Genomic DNA, 13,514 nt, shown 5'->3' with positions numbered 1-13,514 from the left:
ATGGTACCAGCAGTGGCCTGGTACACTGATCTGTCACCCGCTGTTACTGGTGGACACAGTGGATTACAGATCGCACTGCAGAGGTGCCTATGGGACGCGCGTGAGGTGCAATTCTGGAAGGACAATATATGACGTCCACCCAGGATAAAAATGCTCCTGCCCGGAGGTAGTTAAAGTGGAACTGCTAGGTAACAGAGAGTAGGAAGCTCTTCCCATAATGTGCACATTACGGCAGGCTTATTTCTGGACTCACCCTACCTCAGTTGCTGCTCCAATCTAACTTTCTTACTGTAAAGTCTATAGTAGCTCTGGTGACACAGGTGAAGAGCTGGGGGGTCTAAGACTTAAGAACATACTTAGCCATTGAGGAGTGGCCCCCAAAGTAGCCAGGTCTTCCTGAGAAGCTGCATGCTATTAGGCTCATGGCCAGGTGTTCAAACACTGATTCTTACAGTGGAGGACCTCTCACCTGGCTGAAGATCGCTTGCCCTGCTACCTCTGTCTTATTGGGAGTGGCCTTTCCGAGTTGCTGCTGGTTAAAATGTTAACCAACACTGCAGTTTATTATTTATTTTTGAAGCAATCTGCTAGAAATATTATACTGAGTTTTTTATTATACTGATTTTTTTTTTTACTCCTGTAATGTGTCTGTGCATGCTCCTTCTTCAGGCCGGCCTGAAGAAGGAGCACACATGCTCGAACGTGTGCCACGCCCACCACCAGTGACGCCTGCGACACCAACCTAATTCTTATCCACCTGGGACTCTTGGAACACCTCCTGGTAGTGTTGCTGCCCACCGACATTGCAGAGGGCTTCATCCAGTCTGCCTCAGGGAGGAACGCCGGCCAGCTGGCCTCCCATAGCGGGAACCTTCCACCTATTGACAAGCATTGTCAACCACAATCCTGTGAGTTGCCTTACATATTGTGCCCATTAAAACTTTTTACTGATACACTTAGTTGGCGCTGCTCTCCCTCTTGACAGGCAGTCCCACTCCTCCAGGATGGTACATCAATACATGCCAGTGCCAGAAAGTTTGCTGTGTCTCCCAGCACAGTCTCAAGAGCATGCAGGAGATTCCAGGAGACAGGCAGTTACTTTTGGGAAAAGGAGGAACAGGATGAGCATTGCTAGAGCCCTACAAAATGACCTTCAGCAGGCCACTGGTGTGAATTGCTCTGACCAAACAATCAGAAACAGACTTCATGAGAGTGACCTGAGGGCCCAACATCCTCTAGCGGGCCCTCTGCTCACTGCCCGGCACCATGTAGCTTAATTGACATTTGCCATTGAACACCAGAATTGTCAGGTCCGCCACTGGCACCCTGTGCTTTTCACAGATGAGAGCAGGTTCACCCTGAGCACATGTGAGAGACATGAAAGGGTCTTGAGAAGCCATGGAGAGCATTATGCTGCCTGTAACATCGTTCAGCATGACTGAATTGGTAGTGTGACAGTGATGGTCTGGGGAGGCATATCCATGGAGGGACACACAAACCTCTACAGGCTAGACTGCAATTAAATACCAGGATGAAAACTTTGGACCCATTGTCAGATCCTATGCTGGTGCAGTGAGTCCTGAGTTCCTCCTGGTGCACAGCAATGCCCAGACCCATGTGGCAAAAGTATGTAGCAGTTCCTGGAGGATGAAGGAATTGATACCATTGAGTGGCCCCCACGCTAAAACACGTCTGGGACATCATGTTTCGATCCATCAAATGCATCCAGGTTGCACCCCAGTCTGTTTAGGGGCTCAGTGATGGCCTGGTCCACATCCAGGAGGAAATACCCCAGGATACCATGCGTTGTCTCATTTGGGAGAATGCTTCAACGTTTTCAGGCATGCATACAAGCACACGGGGGCCCTACAAACTACTGAGTACCATTTTGAGTTGCTGCAATGACATTTCAGCAAAATGGACTAGCCTGCTGCAAGATTTTTTTACTTTGATTTTTGGGCTGTCTTTGAATTCAGCCCTTTGTAGGTTGATAATTTTTATTTCCATCAAATGATGTGGCATCCTTTCGTTCCTAACAAATTACCCAGTTCATACCTGTATAGATATCCAGCATGATATTTTTCCCCATTGAGATCTGATGTGTTTTCAAAGTGTTCCTTTAATTCTTTTGAGCAGTGTATTCTACCTTTAATTTCCATTTTAAACTAAATGTGTTGTTTCAAAAGATAGGGGCTCATAAATACTTGGAAATTAAAGGGGTTGTAAAGGTTCAGTTTTTTTTTCTAATTAGGTTCCTTTAAGCTTAGTGCATTGTTGGTTCACTTAGCTTTTCCTTCGATTTCCCTTCTAAATGTTTTTTTTTTCTTTGTCGAAACTTCTCACTTCCTGTTTCTCCTCAGTAAGCTTGTCCCCATCATCCGAGCTGTTCTGGCTGGAGGTTAGTCAGCGTGCTCGCCCCCTCCCTTGGGACTACATCCCTGCAAGGAGACGCTGTGTTCTGAAATTCAGACAAAGAAAAAAAAAACATTAAGAAGGAAATCGAAGGAAAAGTTAAGTGAACCAACAATGTACTAGCTTAAAGGAACCTATTTAGAAAATAAAAAACAAACCTTTATAACCCCTTTAACGGTAAAACATGATTTGTTGGATGCTATTGTCTCCTGCCTTAACCCCCATGTACCTTGAACACAAAGGCCTTGATTCACAAAGCACTTACGCCGACGTATCTCGAGATAAGCCGTGTAAGTGTAAATATGCACCATCGTATCTATGCGGCGTGCCCACAAACTGAGAAACGCCTAAAAATAGGCTTCATCCGACCGACGTAACTTGCCTACGCCGGCGTATCGTGGGCGCATATTTACGCTGGACGCATCTGGCGCTCCCATTGATTTTCTATTCACATATGCAAATGAGGGAGATACGCCGATTTACGAACGTACGTCCATCTGTCAGACGCAGGCTACGACTTGTGCGCGTAAGTCGTACGTCGGCGTAAGTTATTCCCCATATATGAGGCGCAACCCATGCAAAGGTAGACCAGGGAACCTCAAGCCGTCGTATTTTACGTCGTTTACGTTGTACGTGAATATGGCTGGGCGTAGGTTACGTTTACGCCATAGGCAGTGATCCGTCGTATCTTAGGCATTTGTTTCAACGTGATTCTGAGCATGCGCACTAGGATGCGTCCAAATGATGGGCTGGCGCTCAGCCCATCGTTTGCATGGGGTCACGCCTCATTAGCATGGCTCACGCCCACTTCCACCTACGACGACTTACGCCTAAGGCCCCATACACACGACCGGATCTGTCCGCTGATATTTGTCCAGGTTTTATTAGGTTTTATTAGGTTTTATTAGGTTTCCAGCGGACCGATCCGGTCATGTGTAGGCCCGACCGGACAATTGTCCGGCGGATCGGACAGTTTCCAGCGGACAAAAATGTCTTAGCATGCTAAGAAATCTGTCCGCTGGAAACCTGTCCGTCGGACGTGTTCGGTCGTCTGTACAGACTCACCGGACACGTCCTACCGACCGCCATCCCTCGCATGCGTCGTACTGATTCGACGCATGCGTGGAAGCTTTAAACTTCAAGCCCGCCCAAGTCGCCACGTCATCGTCGCGGCGACAGCGCGGCCACGCCCCGCGTATTGTTTACGCGCATATTTCTGTCTGATGGTGTGTACAACCATCAGACAGAAATCCGGCAGCAGACGCAGCGGATCTGTCCGCTGAAAACGGTCCGGCGGACCGGCTTTGTGAATCCAGTGCTTGCCTCTCTGCGCTGCGTCAGTGTAGAGTAAAAAAGATACGCTACGGCGGCATAAATATGCGCCGATGTATGTGAATCCGGGCCAAAGTCTCATGCGAATATATTCATAAAAAAGGTTGAATGGAAACCCATTCTTGGGCCTGGAGTCCACCTCATTCTCTTACATTTTTCATTGCTTAAGCATTTTCTTAAGATATTCTAAATGCAGATTTTTAGATGACGTTAGAGAAAGTCCTGCAAGCAGCGTCTTTGGAGCAGTTTAGGAATGGTTTATACACCGCTCCTCCAACGCCTCTGCCCATTGAAATGAATGGGCAGCGCTGCCGAAGGGCCTACAAAGCAATTTCGGCAGCGATGCTTTTCGGGTGCATTTAACCCTTTCTACGCCCACTAGCGGGGGTTAAAAGCACCCTGCTATCAGTCGGAAAGCACAGCTAAAATGACGGCTTTACCGCTAACGTGGCCCGCTGGAAGCGTGAAAGGGGTCTTAGCAAATGCAATATACAGGAATATATACACACACTGATAAATGTTGAACTGGATTGACTGGTATCTTTATTTAACCTTATCAATGTAAGTGGATCATTGGCCATATTATAAACACAGACAATATTACTGGGACCTAGATTTTCAGTGGAAGAAAAGAAAGTCTAAGTAGAGGTCTCAAATTGTTGACCCTCCAACTGTTGCGGAACTACTAGTTCCATGCTTGTGTAGCGCCTGTGTACTTTATGGTACCGGTGCTAGTTAAATTTAGAGGTAGATCAGAGTATAGTTAAACTCTGATCCAGATTGTTAAGTGCAAAACAGGGTCTCTGTCTCAGCTGGGTTGTGCTGTGGGCTATTCTGTTGGGCTAGGATGTTCTTCCAACTCCGGTGCTGCAGGTGTCAGTAGTGCAGTCAAGGTTTGGGTGTTCTTTCCCAGCAGCCAATCAGGAGGGTTTGACCTCACTGTGCATGCTGAGGAGGGGTATTTATGAGGCAGACGCCATTGGTTCTGGGTCTTCTTCGAGTGTGGCACCCACCTTTAGGGTGACCACATCATGGAGCTCCGGCGATATGGCCTACATGGCCGGGGCGTGCGTGCCACACGGTGTTCCTGGTTCTGGGACCATTTTGGCCCGGAGCATCTGAACAGCGACAGGGACCCAGTGAGTTACTGGGTTCCCACCTTTGAGGATCCCAAGCTGTACTTTCTATTCGGTGGGGAGTCCGTCTGAGGAGCGCCATTGAGAGGCTGGTGATCCAAAAGGGCCTCGACAAACCACCGGTGATCAAGGTAGCCGGACAATGAGGGATTGATCACCTGTCATTCGGTACCTGGGCGACAAGTTGAAGGAGATCCAGGCGTAATTCATCTAAGAAGGGATATCTCCGTGATTACAATCCAGAGAGGGCCTGTGGCAGAGGTGTCTTTCTGAGGCTCAGCAAGGAGGGTCTGTGGCAGAGACTTTTCCTCAAGTTCAAGTTCACCAAGGAGGGTCTGTGGCAGAGACTTATTCTACAATTGTCCGAGTGATACTGCCAGGTCAGTGAGACAGGCCTGTCCAGGTACACTAAACCCACTCAGGCAGAAGTGGCGCAGAGAAGTGTTACGCTTGGGAGCAGGTCTGTTTCCCTATCATCACACCTGAATCTGCTGTTCTCTCTTCTTCTTCTTCTTCTTCAACTTTACTTTCCTCACCACAAGTTTATTGTTTTTACCCGGCTGGGTAATAAAAAGCACAGCAAAGAACACCTGTTGCGGACATTCCTTTACTTCTACCAAATGCAATATGCATCATTCATCCCTAGGAATTCGGGGGAGCCATGAGGTAAATGTGCCACCCAAAACAACCAGCAGCTCCTCCGGGAGTAATGCTACACTTGTATTTGTCAGCCTTTCAATGCCTCATGGGACTTGTAGTTTCGCAACAGCTGGAAAGCCCCCAGTTTGAGACCAATCTAGAAGTTGGGTAAATAGCAGTGAATGTAACTCAATCCAGCAAACCTGCTGTCCAGTGCATACACTGCAGACACAATGGGGTAGATTCAGGTAGATTGGCACATCTTTATACCGGCGTAGCGCATCTTATTTGCGATACGCCGACGTATATCAGAGAGGCAAGTACAGTATTCACAATGCACTTGCTCCTAACGTTGCGCCGGCGTAACTTAATTTTGTTGGCGTAAGTGGAAGTGGGTGTGGCTTTATGCAAATGATGGTCGGAACGTGGAGTAGTGATATATGCTCGGCGTATCCTGAACGGAGCATGTGCAGTGAAGTGGACGTATGATCGCTCACGACTACGCTCACAACTACGCCGGCCCAACTTCCTGGGATACGCCGAGCCTATAAATACGCCCATACATGCGCCCGTCCGGCGCAAAAGTACATCCTGTTTCCCCCCCCCCCTATAGGGAAAGTACTTTTGCGAGGCAATGTCGTCTGGTGCAAATACCCAGAGGAAGAGGACGGATTGGAGGAAGAGGAACTTTTGCCCGGAGGAGAGGGCAATTATTGTTGCTTGGATTGTTGAAAATGACAAGTATCTCCATGGTGCCCTCAGTCACCAGACAAGTAGGGCCCGTAAAAAGGAGATCCTGACGGAGCTGAGCCTGCAGGTAAGTGCCGTGGGCAATGCCACCAGGAGCATCCTGGACATTCAAAAAAAGATCAATGATCTTAAAAGGAAGGTCCGGGAAAAGCTGGGTGCTATTGCACGTCATGCCAGGGGCACAGGAGGAGGACCACCCTGTACTGTGAGGTTGACCCCGGAGGACGAGTTAATCGAACAGTGCCTGCAGCGTGAGCAGGTGGAGGGCATGGAGGGGTATGACTCCGGACACCAGGCCTTGAGGACAGGTAAGTGTGTTTTATCTCCTATATGGTGTGTAGCATATGTGGGGGTGGAAGGGAACATGTGACAAGTGTGTGGATCCACCAACATGTGAATGTTTTGTGTCATCCACAGATGTGCAGGAGGGAGCTAGGCCATCCTCGGCTGCAGGGCGGCCCACGCCATCCAGGGTTGAGAGTGCCCATACCTCTCCCCTGGAGGAAGTAGAGGAGAAGCACGGGGACCTGGAGGATGCCATTTTTATTCTGGAGGAAAATACCAGCATCCGTGAACCCTCTCAACCCTCCTCCCCCATCCCTGAACACTCTCAACCCTCCTCCCCCATCATGGGACCCTCTCAACCCTCCTCCGCCATCATGGGACCCTCACAGCCCTCCTCCCCCACCAGTGAACCCTCCCAACCCTCCTCCTCCATCAGGGGAAGCTCCACACAGGCCTCCCCCTATGCACAACTAGAAGCCTCTCCTGCCCCCAGGAAGGCCACCAAAAAAACGCAAGGGGTTCCAGAGGCCATCCAAGAAACCCTTGCAAGGGATCAGGCCCGCCAGACCCAGCATGTGGGTGCTGTTGCAAGGGACATTAAGCGGGTCGCAGACAGCCTGGCCTCCTCGACCCAGATCGCTGAGTCTTTGGGGGATATCACCGCCAATTCCGCAGCAGTGGCAACCTGTGTTGGGGAGCTGCAGGCTACGACCTCCCGCTTGGTGGCTGAGGTCAAGAGCCTCAAAGTGGCTGTTAAGGCCAATACGGCAGAGGTGAGGCACCTGAGGTGGCAACATAACGTGAACAACACCCACCAGCTGCGGATGCACGCCGAGACCACCGCGGTGCTCACCCGCATAGCGGTGGCGTTGGAGGGCAGGCAGCCAGAACCTGCCAGAAGTGGGAGACGTGAGAAGGAGTCTCCAGATGATGCCCCACCCCCACCTGAAGTTGCCCCCAGGCAAGTGAGGAGGCACCAGGCAGAGCCCACGACGGGGCAATTGATTATTTTATTTTTTATTTTTTTTATCTCCGGTGAGGAGTTTTCTTTTTTTTTTATTTCCGGTAAGGAGTTTTCTTTTTTTTTTATCTGCGGTGAGGAGTTTTCTTTATTTTTTATCTCCAGTGAGGAGTTTTCTTTATTTTTTATCTCCGGTGAGGAGATTTATTTTTATTTTAATACTGCACACGGTCAGTAGTGCAGGCTACAGTGTGACTGGTGTGTGAATGTGGGGGGTGACACTCCTGACAGTAAGGGGTGTCACCCTCGGTAGTTGGGGAGAATTTATCCCCACGACCCGTGTGAATGTAGTATGAATGGTCAGCAACATAATTGGAGCCTTGTCGTGGCGTTGCTGCTCCCAAGTCCTGCATGGTGGACTTTGGGCTAATCCAATATGATGAGGATGTGGGGTGTGTGCTAGGGACCACAGTGGTGTGCATGCGTGCATTCTCTTTGTGCCATGATGAATGTGTGTGTTTAACCTGCAAACATGCCTACCACGAGGCATCTCCTGACTGTTCTTCCCTCAGAAGACAGGGTAGCCTGGATTAGGGGGGGACTGTGTGGTTCGGGGGCAAGGTCATCACGTATATGTCAATCTCCAGGCCCTTTCTCATGGTGTAGTTGTGCAGAATGCAACTTCCACCAATGATCTGGCACACAAAGTTTGGAGAATACAACAGGGTACCCCCAGACTTATCCAGGCATCGGAAATGGGACTTCAGGAGGCCAAAGGTGCGTTCCACCACTGCACGGGTACGTGTGTGTGTGCATCATTGTATTTTTGCTCTCCTCTGGTTTCTGGATCCCGGAATGCAGTCATGAGATGGGGCCCAAGTGCATATGCCGCGTCACCTGGAAGGGAAAAGACAGGAGGATGTTAGTCGTGCATGTGCCCCTCATGATGTCTGCATCATGGGGGCGGACAGTCATGCCTGACTCCCATGTCACTCACCAACCAGCCAGCTGTTCCCATACACGTTCTGTTCGAATTCTGTTGGGATGTTGCTTTGACGGTATATGTAGCTGTCGTGGCTGGACCATGGGTGTTTGGCACGGACGTGCCATATGAGGCATTGGGCATCGGCTATCACCTGTACGTTGATGGAATGCCACTGCTTCCGATTGCGTTATATGTGCTCTGTGTCACTGGGGGGCCGTAGTGCCACATGGGTGCAATCAATGGCCCCCACGGTGCGTGGGAATCCTGCAATTCTGAAGAAATCCGCCATTGCCTTATGTCGCAGATGCTCCTGGGTGGGTTTGATGATGTGATGGGACATGCGTCTGAGGATTGCGGGGACAACCTGGTGCACACATCTGCTCATGGTGGATTGTGACATCCCAGCCACGGCTCCACTTGTATGCTGAAAAGATCCACTTGCAAGGAAATGGAGTGTTGCCAGGACCTTGACCAGTGGCTGCACTGCTTGTGAGCGATGTGTCTTGCTGGTGATGTCATCATGCAGGGTTGTGGCTAGTTCCTGGATGGCATCAGGGCTGAATCTGAAGATGCGATACACCTCTGATTCCCCCATGCCAAAGACGTTCATATGCGTTCGGTATATCCTCTCCCGTGCCCTCCTCTGTGCCCTCCTATTTGTCGGTGGACCCATTAGTAGTGCTAGGACCACGGCTGCCATGTGTTGTCCTGCAAGTGTGGTTGCTTAGCTCGTCCGTAATGGTGCTGCTGAACTGCTCTCCAGCTGACTTGAGCAAGTCTGGTGCAAAGTTACCCCTGCTTTATGAGGGGTAACTTTAGGCCAGGCGTGCAACTTACGTGCACCACGCGTAGCCTGCGCCGGTCGCGCGTATGTTCGTGAATCGGCGGATCTCCCTCATTTGCATATTTGCATACAAAATCAATGGGTGCGCCAGATACGTTCGGCGTAAATATGCGCCCGCGCTCCGCCGGCGGAGAAAAGTTACGTCGGTCGGGAGAAGCCTATTTTCAGGCGTATCTAGTTCTGTGGTTACGGTGCATAGATACGACGGCGCACATTTACACTTACGCGACGTATCTCGAGATACGTCGGCGTAAGTCCTACCTGAATCTACCCCAATGCAGTTAAATAAATGCAATGAAACTTTGGCATTTGCTGGCAAAAGAGAGGAAAATGATCACTAAATATATATTTATTAAAGCACACTTTGATGTGCAAAACTTTATAAATGGTTTGATAGATAGTAACCTTTGTGCCATATTTCTGAAAATATCAGGAATAATAGAATGGAATGAAATGGAATGGTAGCAAGTCAGTCAAAAAGGCAAAATCTGAATTTGATATGCTGTGTTATTTGTCAAATAAAAACAGGATTAGTACTGAAAAAAAAAATACAATCCCTATTTAACACAGTGCATAATAAATATAATATATGATATGGGGGCCTTTGTACCTGTTTTGTAAATGCTTTTCACTACCTTGTGTAGCTTTAATATAGCCATTGTTCTTCAAAAGGGTTAAAGCACTATCCAACTGCTACTGGTGAAGCCAGGTTTTCTGAGAATGTGAGTCAGCAGCAAGATTGTTAAGCTGCCAATTCCACTGATACAGTAAACGCAATGTTATTTTGATGGAAGAGTGCCATTTGCCAGAGATGAAGAAAGCGTACAGAAGCAGACAAAAAAAATAAAAAATTCCAAAGGCTGTATGTAAAAATCTGAATAAAAATGTCTTACAAAAAACAAATATACAAGCATATAATAGGAGTTAACGGTTTGTCAAAAATAAAAAATAAAACACCAAAAACAATTTAATGTTTTAATGTTGGTAATTGGTGATTGCTCTGTGATGAAAGGCTTGGAAAATAAAGCAGCATTAAAGCCAAAAGCAAACATTTATTATATTGCAGCTTTAAAATTCTTATATGTAACTGCTGCATTAGTTTCCCTTTTTAGATATACGTCGGCAGAAGGGCACGGCTGGGCACAGGCACGTACAGGTACGTCGCCTTTGTGACCACGCCCGTGGGACCCGCGGACCCGATTGCCGCTGGTGTCCGCAATCGGGTCACAGGAGCTGAAGAACGGGGAGAGGTGAGTGTAAACAAACCTTCCCCATTCTTCTCTGTGGCTTGTCACTGATCGTCTGTTCCCTGTCATAGGGAACGACGATCAGTGACATCACATGTCCAGCCACACCCCCTACAATAAGAAACACAGGACAGGACACACTTAACCCCTTTAGCATCCCCTAGTGGTTAACCTCTTCACTGCCATTGTCATTTTCACAGTAATCAGTGCATTTTTATAGCACCTTTGGCTGTAAAAATGACAATGGTCTCAAAAATGTGTCAAAAGTGTCTGATGTTTAATGAAATTGCTGATCACCACCATTACAAGTAAAAAAAATATTAATAAAAATGCCATAAAACTATCCCCTATTTTGTAAACGCTATAACTTTTGTGCAAACCAATCAATAAACGCTTATTGTGATTTTTTTACCAAAAATATGTAGAAGAATATGTATCGGCCTAAACTGAGGGAAAAAAAATTATATATTTTTTGGGGATATTTATTATAGCAAAAAGTAAAAAATATTCCATTTTTTTTTTAATTGATGCTTTTTTTTTTGTTTATAGCGCAAAAAATAAAAACCGCAGAGGTGATCAAATGCCACCAAAAGAAAGCTCTATTTGTGGGGAAAAAAGGACGTCAATTTTGTTTGGGAGCCACGTTGCACAATTGTCAGTTTAATCAACGCAGTGCCGAATCGCAAAAAGGGGCCAGGTCCTTTACTTGCATAATGGTCCAGGTCTTAAGTGGTTAAATAATATGCAAAGTGGTTGGAGGGAAGACATTTAACCACTTGATCCCTTTAGATGTTAACCCCTTCTCAGCCAGTGTCATTAGTACAGTGACAGTGTATAGTATTATCACTGACCGCTATTAATGTCAATGGTGATGACACTGCTAGTCAGTTCCCCCCAGTGTCAGTTAGTGTCAAATTTTCCACCGCACTATTGCAGTCTCATTATAATTCACTGAGCGCCGCCATTAGTAGTATAAAAAAATTGACAATAAAAATTCCAGTATAGGGGGCGTAGTCGGCAGGTGAGGAGAATGGCCGCCGTGTAGGAGAGCTCCTTCTTCCACGGACATACAGCGATTTCTTCTCCCACTAGGTCAGGCACACCTTGGGGTCATATCCAGAAAGCGGAAAGACGTTTGGAGGATAAGCAGGATGATGGATTTTTACCAGCAGCCCGCAGTGCACAAGCCCAAGATGGCACCAGTAATCACAGTGACAGAGAGCCTGGTAGGCTCTCTGGTCACAACAACACAGCACACCGCTATAAAGATCATCCACAAATGGCACATAAGGTGCAGAATAACAAATCCCAGTCGCCCTCCTTATCATCTAGCCCTGTAAAGGCAAAAATGCAGTACATACAAGGAAAGGATATGGAGGAGGAGGAGATAGAAACATCCTTTAATGACACCAGGGAACTCCAAGACTCCACCAAGAACCAGCCAGTGATAGATACAACTCTGAAGGACATGCTGGTGTCTCTCTGCAGTACCATACATGCAGACATATTAACCCTTACAAATCACTTCAAGACGGAAATAAAAGCTGTTGATAACAGGGTTAACCACATAGAACACAAGATGGGAGAATTCGCTGGCACCATTAATGAAGTAATTGATGCCCATAATGAGAGGGAGGATGAACTACAAAATCTGAAAGCAAAAATGGCTGATCTCAAAGATCGTTCGAGAAGAAATAATATTAAAATCCGTGGGATACCCGTGTCGGTCAAACCACCAGCCTATTTTCAGAAAATCCTCCAAGAAATGCTCCCGGAAGCTTTTTTAACAGACCTATCTATAGATAGGATCCATAGGCTACCGAAACCCAGACACTATCCAGATCATTTACCAAGAGATTCGCTCGGATCCATTTTTATCAAACCAAAGATACATTTCTCCAACTTATGAGAAATCCTGAAAGTGCACCACCATGCACCCAAGGCCTTTCCTTCTATCCAGATTTGTCAGCTTACACAATGCAAAGAAGAAGGAATATGGCCACTATTACTAAACCTCTGAGAAACCACCAAATCACCTATAGATGGGCACTCTCTGGGAAACCTTTGATCACAAGAGAAGGGAAAGCATTTCCTATCAACTCGCTGGAAGAAGGCATACAGCTTCTCAAAGAGTGGAATATCCCGGAAAAGGACGAGGACCCTCCATCAACCTCTTTTTTACCTCAACCTCGATCACCTGCCTGGCCACATGACATAAATGACTGAAAGCTCAGGCTACACAATACCACTACAACATACCTTCAGCTCCGGTAGATCCGTGGAACTTTATCTAGTTCTCATTTTGTCCCTTTGAGAGTTACGGGATAATATCCCTACAGATTCAGTTGAATCATTCCCTGGATCCTCATTCCTGAGGATCCAGGGACTCCAGTGACTCTTATCATTTACAGAAGGATAAGCCCACATCTATTAAGAGTATATGAAACTGCTGCTTCTAAAGCTTCAGTCCCTCCAGAAATGTTATTATCAGCCACAATTGTAACATTAAACCTGGTAAAGCGCCTGTCACTCTGCAAAATTTCAAGCCCATATCATTATTAAATGTTGACTTGAAGATATATGCCAAGATTATAGTGAACGGATTGGCTAGGTTCCTGCTCGCCCTGGTAAAACAGGACCAGGTTGGTTCTGTCTCAGGTCGACAGGCACCGGATGCAACACGCAGAATTATTAATCTACTTCATGCTGCAGAGTCATCAGGGGTCCCTTCTCTGCTTCTGTCATTAGATGCAGAAAAGGCCTTTGATAGAATCCATTGGGGTTACTTAAGACATGTATTAAGCAAACTTGGAATATCAGGTACAATCAGTTCCGCCATCCTATCATTATATACTAATCCCTCCGCAATAGTTTACTCAGAAAGCATGTTTCAACACAAGGTTGCCCTTTGTCCCCCTTGATA

Source organism: Rana temporaria, chromosome 7, assembly GCF_905171775.1.
Source record: "Rana temporaria chromosome 7, aRanTem1.1, whole genome shotgun sequence".
NCBI classification, from domain to species: Eukaryota; Metazoa; Chordata; class Amphibia; order Anura; family Ranidae; genus Rana; species Rana temporaria.
Note: the sequence above shows the minus strand (reverse complement) of the source record.